Source organism: Gastrolobium bilobum, unplaced genomic scaffold (genome assembly GCF_033153095.1).
Source record: "Gastrolobium bilobum isolate Gb01-03AN ecotype WA unplaced genomic scaffold, APGP_CSIRO_Gbil_v1 utg31018, whole genome shotgun sequence".
Lineage (NCBI taxonomy): Eukaryota > Viridiplantae > Streptophyta > Magnoliopsida > Fabales > Fabaceae > Gastrolobium > Gastrolobium bilobum.
In genome coordinates, this window is record NW_026897324.1 from 115,949 (window position 1) to 128,517 (window position 12,569).

Below are 12,569 nucleotides of genomic sequence, written 5' to 3' on the forward strand. Positions count from 1 at the left end.
CTTTGACTAAAAAAATTATGTTAATGATTAATTTCTTTTATTGAAAATTTTAAATTAATAAGGATTATCTTAAATCAAAGTTTTTAACTAAACTGAGATTAATATGATATAAAAAAAAGACAATTATTGAAAAGATGTTATTGTTTTGACAAAGGAAAGATATTAAAGGGGAAAGATCTGTTTACAATTTTTTTTTACAAATTACATTAAGTATGATCGATCATACCTCTTGATTAGTGTATGACTGGTCAGATATAGTGTAATTTGTAAATAAAAAATTTGTAAATATAACTTTTCCCTTGATTAAAAAATCAAATATTTTTTTCTTAAAGTTAAAGAATGATAATCGAAATCAAATTCAAGCTAATATTTCTGTTCAACTTTGAGTTATTGAGATGCGAGCTATTATGATAAAAAAAAATTTGTATATAATAGTGACACTAAGGTTTGAACTTTGAACACGTGACTTTTTATAATTTAGCCGAATCCCTCGTCAATAGATCAATATTAATGGCTTGATAAACTTTTAAAGGACCTTTTTTTCTAACGTTTTTAATTTAAAACATCTTTTTAAAAAATATAATAGTTAGACTAGATTTTTGGGGGGAAAAACAAAAGTTATAAATTTTTTTTAGTATTTCATCAAAAATTAAAACGAGTAATTTTTGAAAAAAAAAATCATAAAAACACGTTTTTTTAAATTTATCCAAATCACCTTGATAATAAACTACTATTATATGAACCTCATGGGATATCATTTATGCCAAAAACAATTGTTGAATTCTTTATCTTATTATTAAGGTGCTAGTTTAATGTTCATGGTTCTAAAACATGTTTGATATGATTCATAATTTGTATTCGACGACACATATTCCTTTGGAATATTGATCGTACTAGCATCTATTTCCATATAATATACTTGAATTCTACGGAGTGCAATTTTTTTTTTCAAACTGCTATGGCATCATAGTCATTGAGGTATGTAGCTACTATGGATGGGAAAGATGACACATTCATATTGGCTAGAAAAGTTGCTACACAATGTAGCGACTTTGGTCCAACAGACCTCCAAGACTTTTCCAGCCAATATGAACGTGCTACGCATCCTGTCTATCATAGCTACATACCTCGTCGACTATGATGTGGTGGCAGTTTTAAAAAAAATTTGCACTCCATGGAATTCAGGTATATTATGTGGAGAAAAATGGCAATACGGTCAATGTCCCTATTCCCTCCATGCACATAGTATAGCTGGCAGTGCTCTGTACTTAAGGCCTTGTATTATTTTGTAGGGGTGTTTGTGGTCTGGATTGGATTGGTTTTGAAGCAAAAATTATTTAATTCAATCCCTTCAGTTTTTTTTTTAAAATCTGATCCGATCCAATCCAATCCAATTATATTCGATTTGGATTGGATCAGTTTTCGATTTTTCGAAAAGCCAAAAATTTCAATCATATAAATCATTAGCTATATCAAAATAAAATCATTCAAAGTTACAAATCACTGAAAAATTCAATCTTCAAATTAAAATAAGTCTTAAAACTCATGAAGAGTTAAAATAGATTAATAGATAATAAAAACTAAAATAAGATAGTTTGCTATGGATAACATCCATGATTTCAAGTCTACAAAACAACAAGATTACAAGTCAACATCTTTTGAAAATAATAAATATATAATACATTGGATCGGTTTTTACCAACCAAACCGAAAATATATCCAACCCAATTAAAATATGCCATTTTTTTTTATTTTTGGGTTTTCAATTTTCGGTTAATTCAGTTATCGATTTTTCGTTTCAGTTATGGCGATTTGAATAGATTTGGATAAGTTGATGGACACTCCTATTATTTTGGACTATGGTTTTCTTTTGGTAGTTTGGGCAATGTTCTTGAACCAATTTATATTCCTTATTATCTATTTTGTTATTCTAAGTGGTTATTCTATTCTAGGTAATCAAGAACTAATTATTCTGAATTCTTGGGTTCAAGAATTCCTGTGCTGAATTTTTAAGTATTTATTTTGAATATTTTTTCTATTTTACATAATTTCACTAACTAGTAAATTAAAAAAAAAAGATTGCATATGCGGACGAGTTTAATAAACTACTGGGATCTTCGTTATTAACAAGAATTGTTTTTGATCCAATCCGGAGGAATCCATACAAAAGGCAAATCCCTTAGGATACACCAGATCCGGCTCGGTTATTGATAGAGTGAATAGATCTGCCATTTCTTGAAATATCTCTTCTGATTCAAAATCGTGGTGTAACGTGTATCCCCCCTATTCCGGTCTTGTAATTAAGTGATTGTAACTAGGGGTGTTCGCTGTCTGAATTGGATTGGTTTTGAAGCAAAAATCATCTTATTCAATCCCTTCGGTTTGGATTTTTTTTTAAAATTCGATCCAATCCAATTTTATTCGATTTGGATTTGATCGATTTTTGATTTTTCAAAAAACCTAAAATCTCAGCCATACAAATTGTTGGGAATGTGGCTTCCGTACTCAAGAGGGGGGTGGATTGAGTATTACAAGATTTTCGCAAAAGCTCCCTTCTAGTTTCTAAATAATCATTTCAAGTACACTTTGACATATGAAAAGCTAATCAATGCATTCAAAGAATTCATAACATATAATGTATCACAATTATAGAACTTATACTGGCACATACAACATATCAATGAAGCAATTAAAGTGCTAGAAATAAAGAGTTTAGAGTTTAGAGAATTGCTAACACAATATATCCTGGTTCGGTCACCACCACTTGTGACCTACGTCCAGACTGAAGCCGCTCGATCAACTCTTTCACTAATGGTCAAGCTTCATGGGTGCTTGACAAACCTTTACAATCTTCCAAGATTTCGGGTGCTTGGATACCTTTCAATCTCCAAGTTTACGGGTACTTGGTAACCTTACAATTCACTCCAAATTTACTTAGGTATTTGGCTACCTCTCAAATAATGGGTCTCACAACCCTTTCAACTCAAGAATACAAGAAGGAAAATATTAGGAAATGAATATACACTCTCAAAGTGTGGATATACAACTTGAAGCACTATGGGTATATGGATTTTCAAGATATGAGCTCAAATATATTTGATCTTTGAAAGATATGAAAGAATATGCAAATGATAGTGTAGAAGCTCTCAAATCATCCTTAAGATGTGTAGGAATAGTGATCTATATGTTTTAGGGTCATAAGGAATGTATTTATAGTGTTTTCATTGAAAACTAGTCGTTTATAGCCGTTTTATGCATTCTGCCCAGTAAGTATTCGAATACTTTTCGTGTGGTATTCGAATACTTCATTTATAGCCGTTATAGACCTTCTGCCAGCAAGTATTCGAATACTTTTCGTGTTGTATTCGAATACTTCATCAGGTATTCGAATACTGCATCGGGTATTCGAATGCTTTATTGACAGCAAGAACACTGTTTCGTATTTTGGGTATAACTTGAGTTATAATTGTCGGATTGATGTAATCTTGGTCTCGTTGGAAAGATGAAAGAAAGATCTACAACTTTTATGAAGAACACAAGATCCAAATTCGTCATCTTAGATACGAAAAGTTGTATGTAAGACTGAAGCAAAATTAAGCAACAAATTTTAGGCTCAAATGTGTTCTAGCTTGCTTCCAATCGCTTTTTGTGAAAGATCTTGACTTGATAAATATGTTTTGAATTTATAAAATATGTCAAGGATCTTTTCCTTGGATTTTTCAAATTTATTTCAAGTATATAAAGATTATGATTATGCAATTTGAAAAACAAATTTATTTTGAGAAAAACTTTGAGCTCATGCAATGCAATCTACCATATACCCTCACATATATTCTAAGTCCTAAAGATATATTTCAAATATGATTTTAGACTTAGCTTTATGTCTTGTTTCTTGGATCTTTTTTTGAACTTGATGCTTTGACTTGTTGAATATGACAATGTTTGGCACTTTGTTGGTTTTGATCATTTTTCACCATGTTATGATATTGAGATTCTCTTAGATGTTGTCCATGGTTAGTTATCTTTGATCTTGATGTTGCTCTTCTAATTATTCCTTGTTGCTCTTGATCCAATGATCTTGCCACTTTGATATGACATTACTCTTCTTGTGTGACTACATCATACATTTTCAATATTCACATACGGTTGATGCTTTTTGCTCTTGATCAAAGCTCTTCTCCTTTTGTTGTTGCCATTTTGATATCATCAAAACATACCTTGTATCTACACAAATAACTAGCTATATCAAAATAAAGTCGTGCAAAGTTATAAACCATTGGAAAATTCAAGTTTTCAAACTAAAACAAGTCTACAAATTCATGAAGAGTTAAAATAGATTAATAACCAATAAAAAACTAATACAAGATAGTTTGCTATCAACAACATCCAAGATTGCAAGTCTACAAAATAACAAGATTCCAAGTCACCATCTTTCAAAAATAATAAATACATAATACATTGGATCGATTTGGATTGGACCAGTTTTTACCAACCGAATCAAAAACTGATCCAAACCAATTAAAATATGCAGTTTTTTTTTTGTTTTCAGTTTTTCGATTTTCGGTTCTATCATCGTGGTTTAGATCGGTTAATGAACATCCCTAATTGTAATGAATATTGTGAGTAGATTATAGAGAAAAGCAAATGGATAAATTGCATAAAATCACCCTTTAACTTCTTTAATTTCATTACTTGTTGGAAAAAAACACTATACACTTTCAATTGAATCGACTGAGTGAGGATATTCTAACCACCAAAAATTCTTACTACTAACTTACTACCCATCACATCACCATTGGATCAAAGAGAGAGAATGTTAAAAAGTTTTTGAAGAGAGAGAAAATGTTAATCTAATGGTGATTAGATAGGTAGTGAAAAATTTTGGTAGTGAGAATATCCCTCCTCGAATCAATTAACCTCCTCACGCTATTAGATTGTAGCAATTAAAAATACTTAATAATTTTCATAAAAAAAATCCTCTTTTCAACCTAACCACCGGTCATTGCTTGCTTTCAATCACCGCTTATCGTCCTTGCCGATCGCCACTTACCATCCACCATTCTCGCGTAGGTGAGATTTGCGAGAAGTCGAGAACTATAATTTAGACAATTACATAGATACAACTTCCAAGTTCAACCATTGTGTTCAAGAATTGGTCTCATTTAGGTCCAATGTCCACTCCTCGCTACAAGACAAGGATGACACAATTAATTAATATAATCAATATTATGTGTGTAAATGAGCTGAGTCGAGCCAAATTTTAGCTTAAACGAACCAAGCCTATGAAAAATATTTTGAGCTTGGCTTGACCCATTAACCTAGTACAAGCTAAATTCTAGGCTTGACTTGGCTTGTTTATAAAAAATTAAAAGTTTGGCTTGAGCTTGACTTGACTCATTTATAATTATAAAATATATTTTTTCCAAACTCATATACGTCTAAATGTGAAACTATAAATGCATCAAAATATGTATTCATTCGTAAGAGGAAAAAAAATCATAGAACCCACTCAATTTACAGATAATTACATCTTTCATGCTATCTAGCCAAAACAAAAAAATAACATTTTCAATTCATTCAACTATCCCATTAGAGATTCGATCCATGGGCTAGTTTGGAACCAATTCAAAATACATTAAAGCCGAAACTTTATGATCGAATAATGAGTTACGCAGTTTCTTCTTAAACATTGATCCAGCTCATGAAATAGAGAAGGTTGAGGTAAAACAGTGAAAAAGTGAGTGACTGATGTGCCTCTGGCAAGTGTGGTTTTCTGTGTTAAAATTGATAAGAATTGAGTAATAAAAGAGCAATTTAAATATATATTTGCTAATTATATTGATTCTTTCTATGTCAATAATATTTCTCATCTATTGGTTGTGTTTATACAGGAAAAAGGAGTGAAAATTACAAATTATAAAAAGCCTGTAGACGCGACTCCACGCAGATGTATCACAGCACAATGGACAGCAACATGGCGCGGACCGGCACCACACTGGCGCGAACCCGCGCCAGTTTGCGAACTTCATAGCGGTACTTTGCAAGTGGCGCCAACTGGCGCCGGATTCTGGAAAAGCAAAAATGTCACAGAACCATGGCGCCTAGTGGTGCCAAATCCATGGCCAATTCATGGCGCCAACAGGCGCCCAAAGTGAAGAAAATTGTCACGCCAAGTGGCGCCCAAAAAGAAGAAAAGTGGCGCCAACTGGCGCCACCTTACAAGCAAGCTGTTCCGACTTTTCAATTCTGGCAGTGGAGCGGCGCAAACTTGCGCCAAACCGGCGCCAACTGGCGCCGGGTTGCGGGAAAATTATTCTGTGTTGTCCTGGGGGTATTTTTGGAAGAAAGATAAGAGGCTTATAAATAGGATTCTTATGACAGAATTAGGGATCCAGACCTATTCTACTGAGAGAGACGACAGTGGTGCTCCGAGAGGAATCTGAAGATCAAGTTTCTTTTCTTCTTCTTCGTTTAATTTATCAGGTTTATGTTTTTATTGAATATTGGATTTTTAGCCATGATTATGTTTGGCTAGTTAACTTTTTATTGTAGTTAGGGTCACAAACTCTATGTGAACCCTTGTTACGACAGATTGGTTTATTTCTACTCATTTATATAAAGTTCTTTATCTTTACCTTGTGTGAAATTTATATTCTCTTTATTAGAATTGATCAATCTGATAGTTGAGGATAGTTTGAGGGTTAGAACCCTAGATAGGAATATTGGGGTTTTCATCCTGAAAAGGGGTAGGATAACGGTTCGTATGCATGCTAGGAATAGATGTGTATTGAATTGCAGATGTTTGAATTATCGTGTTCATTGCTTAATTCTCATGAGGGGTTGCTAAGGGATTAGGATTCTAATTGAGATTAAAGGGTTAAATTGCCAAGGGATTGGAATTTAACTAATTAATTTTAGATGATAATTATCTGAGTATTTATATAATTGAATATTTTAAATCAATCCAAAGTAATAAGTGGGGATCATAAGGTGAGTGCGCTTTGGCTACAATTCTTTTCTCAATTTTATAAATCAAATCATTCTTGTTATTATTTTTATTCTTCATCACAGAAAAATTACAAAAATAAGTCCTTATTTCAGTTCTCAATTTTACACAAATCGACAATATTTGTCGAAAACCATTTGAACCCTTCCATTCTTAAAAGGAATATTAATTGATATTCGACCTAATCCCTGTGGAGACAATACTCTACTTACTTTCTATATTACTTGTGCGATCGGTATACTTGCCGGTGAGCATCAAGTTTTTGGCGCCGTTATCGGGGATTGGCGTTTCTTATATCAATTAATTTTGATCTTTAAGATTGGATTTTATTTTTGTTTTTGATATTTGAACAGTGCTACTAATCTCTTTTCTGAGTTGTATGCGAGGTAAAGAGCCAGAATTTCCACTTGATTTGGAGATTACCAAGACTGAAAAGAGATACAAAAAACTTGTTCGATAGAAGCTTGCATTCGATAAGTTAGAAATACTTTCTGAAGAAGCACACACCATGGCAGGGAATAATGAAGAGGACAATCCGCTCATGAATACTATCCTAACTCCATTATTCAACAGGCCTATTGCGAGCATTGTTCAGCCAAATGTTGCCAACAATTGGGAGCTCAAGTCCTCTCATATTCAATTGGTGGAGAGAGCTCAGTTTGGAGGAGAGGAGAATGAAGATCCTCACCGATTCGTTGACAGATTCTTGAGGATTTGTGACTCAACCAAACACCCTAAGGTGTCGAACGATGCAATCCGGTTGAGGCTGTTCCCTTTTGCTCTTAAGGGAAATGCTCTTAGTTGGTTAGAGAGGCAGCCTGCAGCAAGCATTGCAACCTGGGATGATTTATCACAGAAGTTCTTTGCTCAGTTCTTCTTAATGGAGAAGTACAACCAGATGGTGAATGATATCACCAATTTCACTCAATCTGAGGGTGAATCAATGTGTGAAGCATGGAACCAATTCAACGATTTGATGAGAAGGTGTCCTTAGTATAACCTGATTGCTGGTAATCAGGTTAGAATCTTCTTCAATGGTTGCAAACCTGAGGTTCAGATGGTGTTGAATGGTGCAGCAGGAGGCACTATTAAAACTCTGAGAGCAAACGAGACTCTTGAGCTGATTGAGAGGATGGCTGCCAACAAAAACCAAGGGTTGTCAGCAAAGCCTAAGAGAGGTATCCTTCAACTGGAAGGTAATAATGATGTGCTGGCTGAAAATAGTTTGTTATCTCACCAAGTAGCAAACTTGACATCAAGGCTTGACAAGATGCAGCTTGCTGGTGTTCAGACTAAAGCTGCCGCTGTTGTGTGTGAATATTGCCACGACCATCATGAGTCGAATGAATGTCCTGAGATGCCTTATGATTCACCTAAGCAAATGCAAGTGAATGACATTTGGTATGATCAAAGACCTCAACAGCAAAATGTTCAAAGAGGTCAGAATTTTACTCCCGGAGGTAATAATTATAACCGGAAGATTCAAGGCACAGGTCTTGATTACAATTCCAACAACTACTTGCAGCTAGGGGTGTAAATGGGCCAGGCTGGCCCAGCCCAGCCTACGGCCCGGCCTACATTGAGCCCAGCCCAGGCCCGGCCTTTCAGAAAAGTAGAGTAGGCTTAGGCTTATAAAAAAGCTTTTTTAATAGATAGGCCATAGGCCAATTTTGTCAAGCCCGGCCTACAGCCTTGTAGGCTGGCCTATTTAATTTATTAAAATAAAATAATAAAATAATATTTATTTTATGTGGCAAAGACACAAAGTGCCAAATACCAATATCTCTTACTTTTTGTGCTATTTTATTTTATGAAAGGAAAACTTGTCTAATGTCTCCAAATTTTACATGCTGTTGCAGCTTAATACCATGGAGCAATGGGTACCTTGCTGGATTATGATGTTACTGATGAAGATCTTTCAATAATACTCTTCTTTCCCTTGTCTTGATGGTGGTTTAAAGATTTTTAGATGAATGACATTCTCTTGTAGACTTTATTTCAGCATCTAGTAATTGTATTTTTCTTATTTTTCCTATTTTTCCCATTTCTTTGACTCTATTCCTCTATGATATACATTCTAGAGCTGAGGTATTATGTTGACTCTTTCTTGTTTGTCATTTTTTTCTTATGAGAAGTACTAGTGCATGCATGAATGGAACTTTCTTTGCTCTATACAATTATTTTTTTTGCTTAGTATATATAGTGGGAGGCCTACAAGGCCTGTAGGCCATGACAGGCTTTCTTATTTTTGAAAATGGGCCGGGCTTGGCCTACAAATAAAGCCTTTAATAGGCCAGTAGGCCAGATAGACTAAATTTTTTTTGACGTAGGCTTGGGCCAGGATGGCCAAAGCCCAGCGCAGCCCAGCTCATTTACACCCCTACTTGCAGCCTCCACCAGTCCAAGCTAAGGAACCTTCTGATTTGGAGAGGTTAGTTGGACAAATGGCTCAACACTCCAATGCCTTCATGGAAGAGACTAGGGCCAATACTAAAAACACACAGGCATCTATCAGGAATTTAGAGACTCAAATTGGCCAACTGGCTAAGCAAATTGCTGATAGAACTCCAGGTACCTTCCCTAGTAACACAATTACTAATCCCAAGGAGGATTGTATGTTTGTCACCACTAGAAGTGGTAAAGTGGTAGCAGCTCCAGAAAAGCCGAGCAAAAATGTGGAAGCTAATGAGAAGCTTAAGGCGGTTGAGGAGCCAGGATAAGAGGTGGTGATTCCTTCTGATGTTGAAACACCTCTTCAGAAAGGTGAAGAAAAAGAGCCACCTATTGTTGCTGAAAAGAAGAAATTTGAGCTGAGTCCCGAATATGTGAGAGCCATGGCACTTTATCCTGAAAGATTCAAGAAGGATGATCAGAAGCAACAGTATGGAAGGTTTCTTGATATATTCAAGAAGTTGCATGTCAACATTCCATTTGTTGAAGCTTTGGCTAGCATGCCAAATTATGCTAAGTTCATGAAGGATTTGTTGTCAAGGAAGCACAAGTTGCAAGAATGCCAACCGGTGACACTCACTGAGGAGTGTAGTGCTATTGTACAAAGAAGTTTCCACCTAAGCGTCATGATCCAGGGAGCTTCAATATTCCTATTGAAATTGGGAACACTAAAATTGGCAGAGCATTATGTGATATAGGGGCTAGCATTAATTTGATGCCCCTTTTTGTTTGCAATTCCTTGGGAATCACCGAGTTGAAGCCTACTTTAGCATCTCTTCAACTTGCTGATAAGTCTGTGAGGAAGCCTAGTGGTATTATTGAAGATGTTCTTGTGAAGGTGGACAAGTTCATCTTTTCTGTTGATTTTGTGGTGCTGGACATGGAAGGGGGAGCTGAGATGCCTCTTTTGCTGGGTAGACCTTTCTTAGCTACATCTCGTGCCATGATTGACGTTGAAAATGGGAAGCTAGAGTTAAGGATGAATGATGAGTCCATTACCATCAATGTCTTTGACTCTATGAAACAATCTTCTGGCAAAGGCGATTGTTTTAGACTCGAGTAAATGGGGAAGGAAGAAAAATCTTCTAGTCAAGAGCTTGATGAAGAACTTGAGGCGCATAAGATTGTTCCTGCTAAGGAAAAAAGAATGTAGTGTTTGAAGTTCCTGAAAAAGCAGATGATTACAAAGAAGATGGTACCTCAAAAGTGAAATTGAAAGAGCTTCCTCAAACTCTAAAAGATGATGTCAAAGAGGTGAGGACGCCTCAAAGGAAGCGTAATCCTACAAAGAAGAAGTCAATGAGAAAGGAAGTGGTGAAACTCTTTGATACGAGTTGGAAGAGACACCGAGAGCTGAAGTTTGACAAGAGACACCGAGACTCTATCTCTCGAAAAAATCAATGCTTCAAAGAGTTCTTAACATGGCTTTATGGTTTGGAACAAATCTGGGAATGGTGGTCTCATACACCAAAGCATCCAGTACCACCAGACCCTCCATTTGCTGAGTCATCCCACGCTGCTGAAGGGGATGACATAGAGGGTTGATTATATCTCCTTGCTGACGGAGATTTTGTATATTAGTTTATTTTTCTGTTCCGTATTTTTTTTTTGGTTATTTTGTGTTGGTATATCTCTTTATGATGTTTTAATGTGCGCATTATAATTATCCTATATGCCACTGTTTGTTCAATTGTGCAGGTTTTTCTTCCTTCTTGTGGTTTAATTATTGCTGAGGACAACAATTCTCTAAATCTGAGAATGGTAGGCTTGCATCTTAGAACTGCTGCAATTCTTCTATCAGGGGAGATATTCTAACTCTTTTAATTTTCTTAGTTATTTTTATAGTTATTTTGTGTGCTATATAAAAAAAAAATTGGAAATGTTTTCTGAGCAAGTCCTAGGTTTAGATATGCTTTCCCTAGTTAACTTGACTGATTCATCATAGAAATCATGTTTATTGTATGGGCATGATATTGTATGGGCATGAGTAGATTTCATGAGTGCTCGTTTGTCTGAATTTTGTGCTTGAATGATTAATGATGCCTGATGTTTTTTTTAGAAGTCTAGCTTGACATCATAGCTGGTGAGGTTTTGTGCTTAAACACTTATTTTATTTTGAGAGACCTCACTGTGATAGCATTCTAGAACTTGCTCTATTTCTCTGAGATGCATGCATTGATTGAAATGATTAAGGCAATTTTATTCTGTTAGCCATGGCCAGATAGCCCACCTGTTTGATTTTTCCATTGTTAAACCCATTAAGCCTGAGCCATTTTGTTCATAATTCCTGCTGATGGTTTAGCCTATATCCATATGACTTACCTTGATTGAGATTGAATTACTGATGTGTTGAAAATAAAACAAAGAGATTAAGGTAAGCTCCACAGAGGTCAAATAATTAGGGGATGTAAAATTTCATCTGTGCCCTTAAAACAAAGGGAGAAAAAGAAAAAGAAAAGCAAGAAAAAGAAAAAGGGTGAATGTAAAGAAAATGTGGTTGACAGGAATTAATTCCCGAAATTCTGTGGGAATCTGAGTGGAGCAAAACCATTGAGTTGAATGTGTTAAAGTCAAATAATACCAGTTTTTCAATCTCATTGTTGTTTGAGCTATTGTACATATATTCTTACCCATTAACCCGGCCAAGTTACAACCTGTGAAGTCCTTTTGATCAATTGATGCATGTGTTTGATTCTTCATTTTTAAGAATTTTGGAGAATATGATCAAGCTTATGGTAATGTTATTGCTGTGATGATTGAGTGATTGTTACTCCCCCAAATACTTGAGTGTTGAGCGTTATATGTTTATTTTGGTGAGGGGTGTTCAAGCTAGATTCTGACATTTTCATGAGAATAGAAGGCATTGTTAGGAGTTCTTTGCATTGATTCAGCATGCTTAGCATAGTGATCTATTGATTGTCTGTGTGATGTTATGTTGGAATAATTGATTGTTTCCTGGATTGAGTCTTGTACATTGCTGGGGACAACAACGTTTAAATCTGGGAATGGTTTGATGTGCCTCTGGCAAGTGTGGTTTTCTGTGTTAAAATTGATAAGAATTGAGTCATAAAAGAGCAATTGAAATATATATTTGCTAATTATATTGATTCTT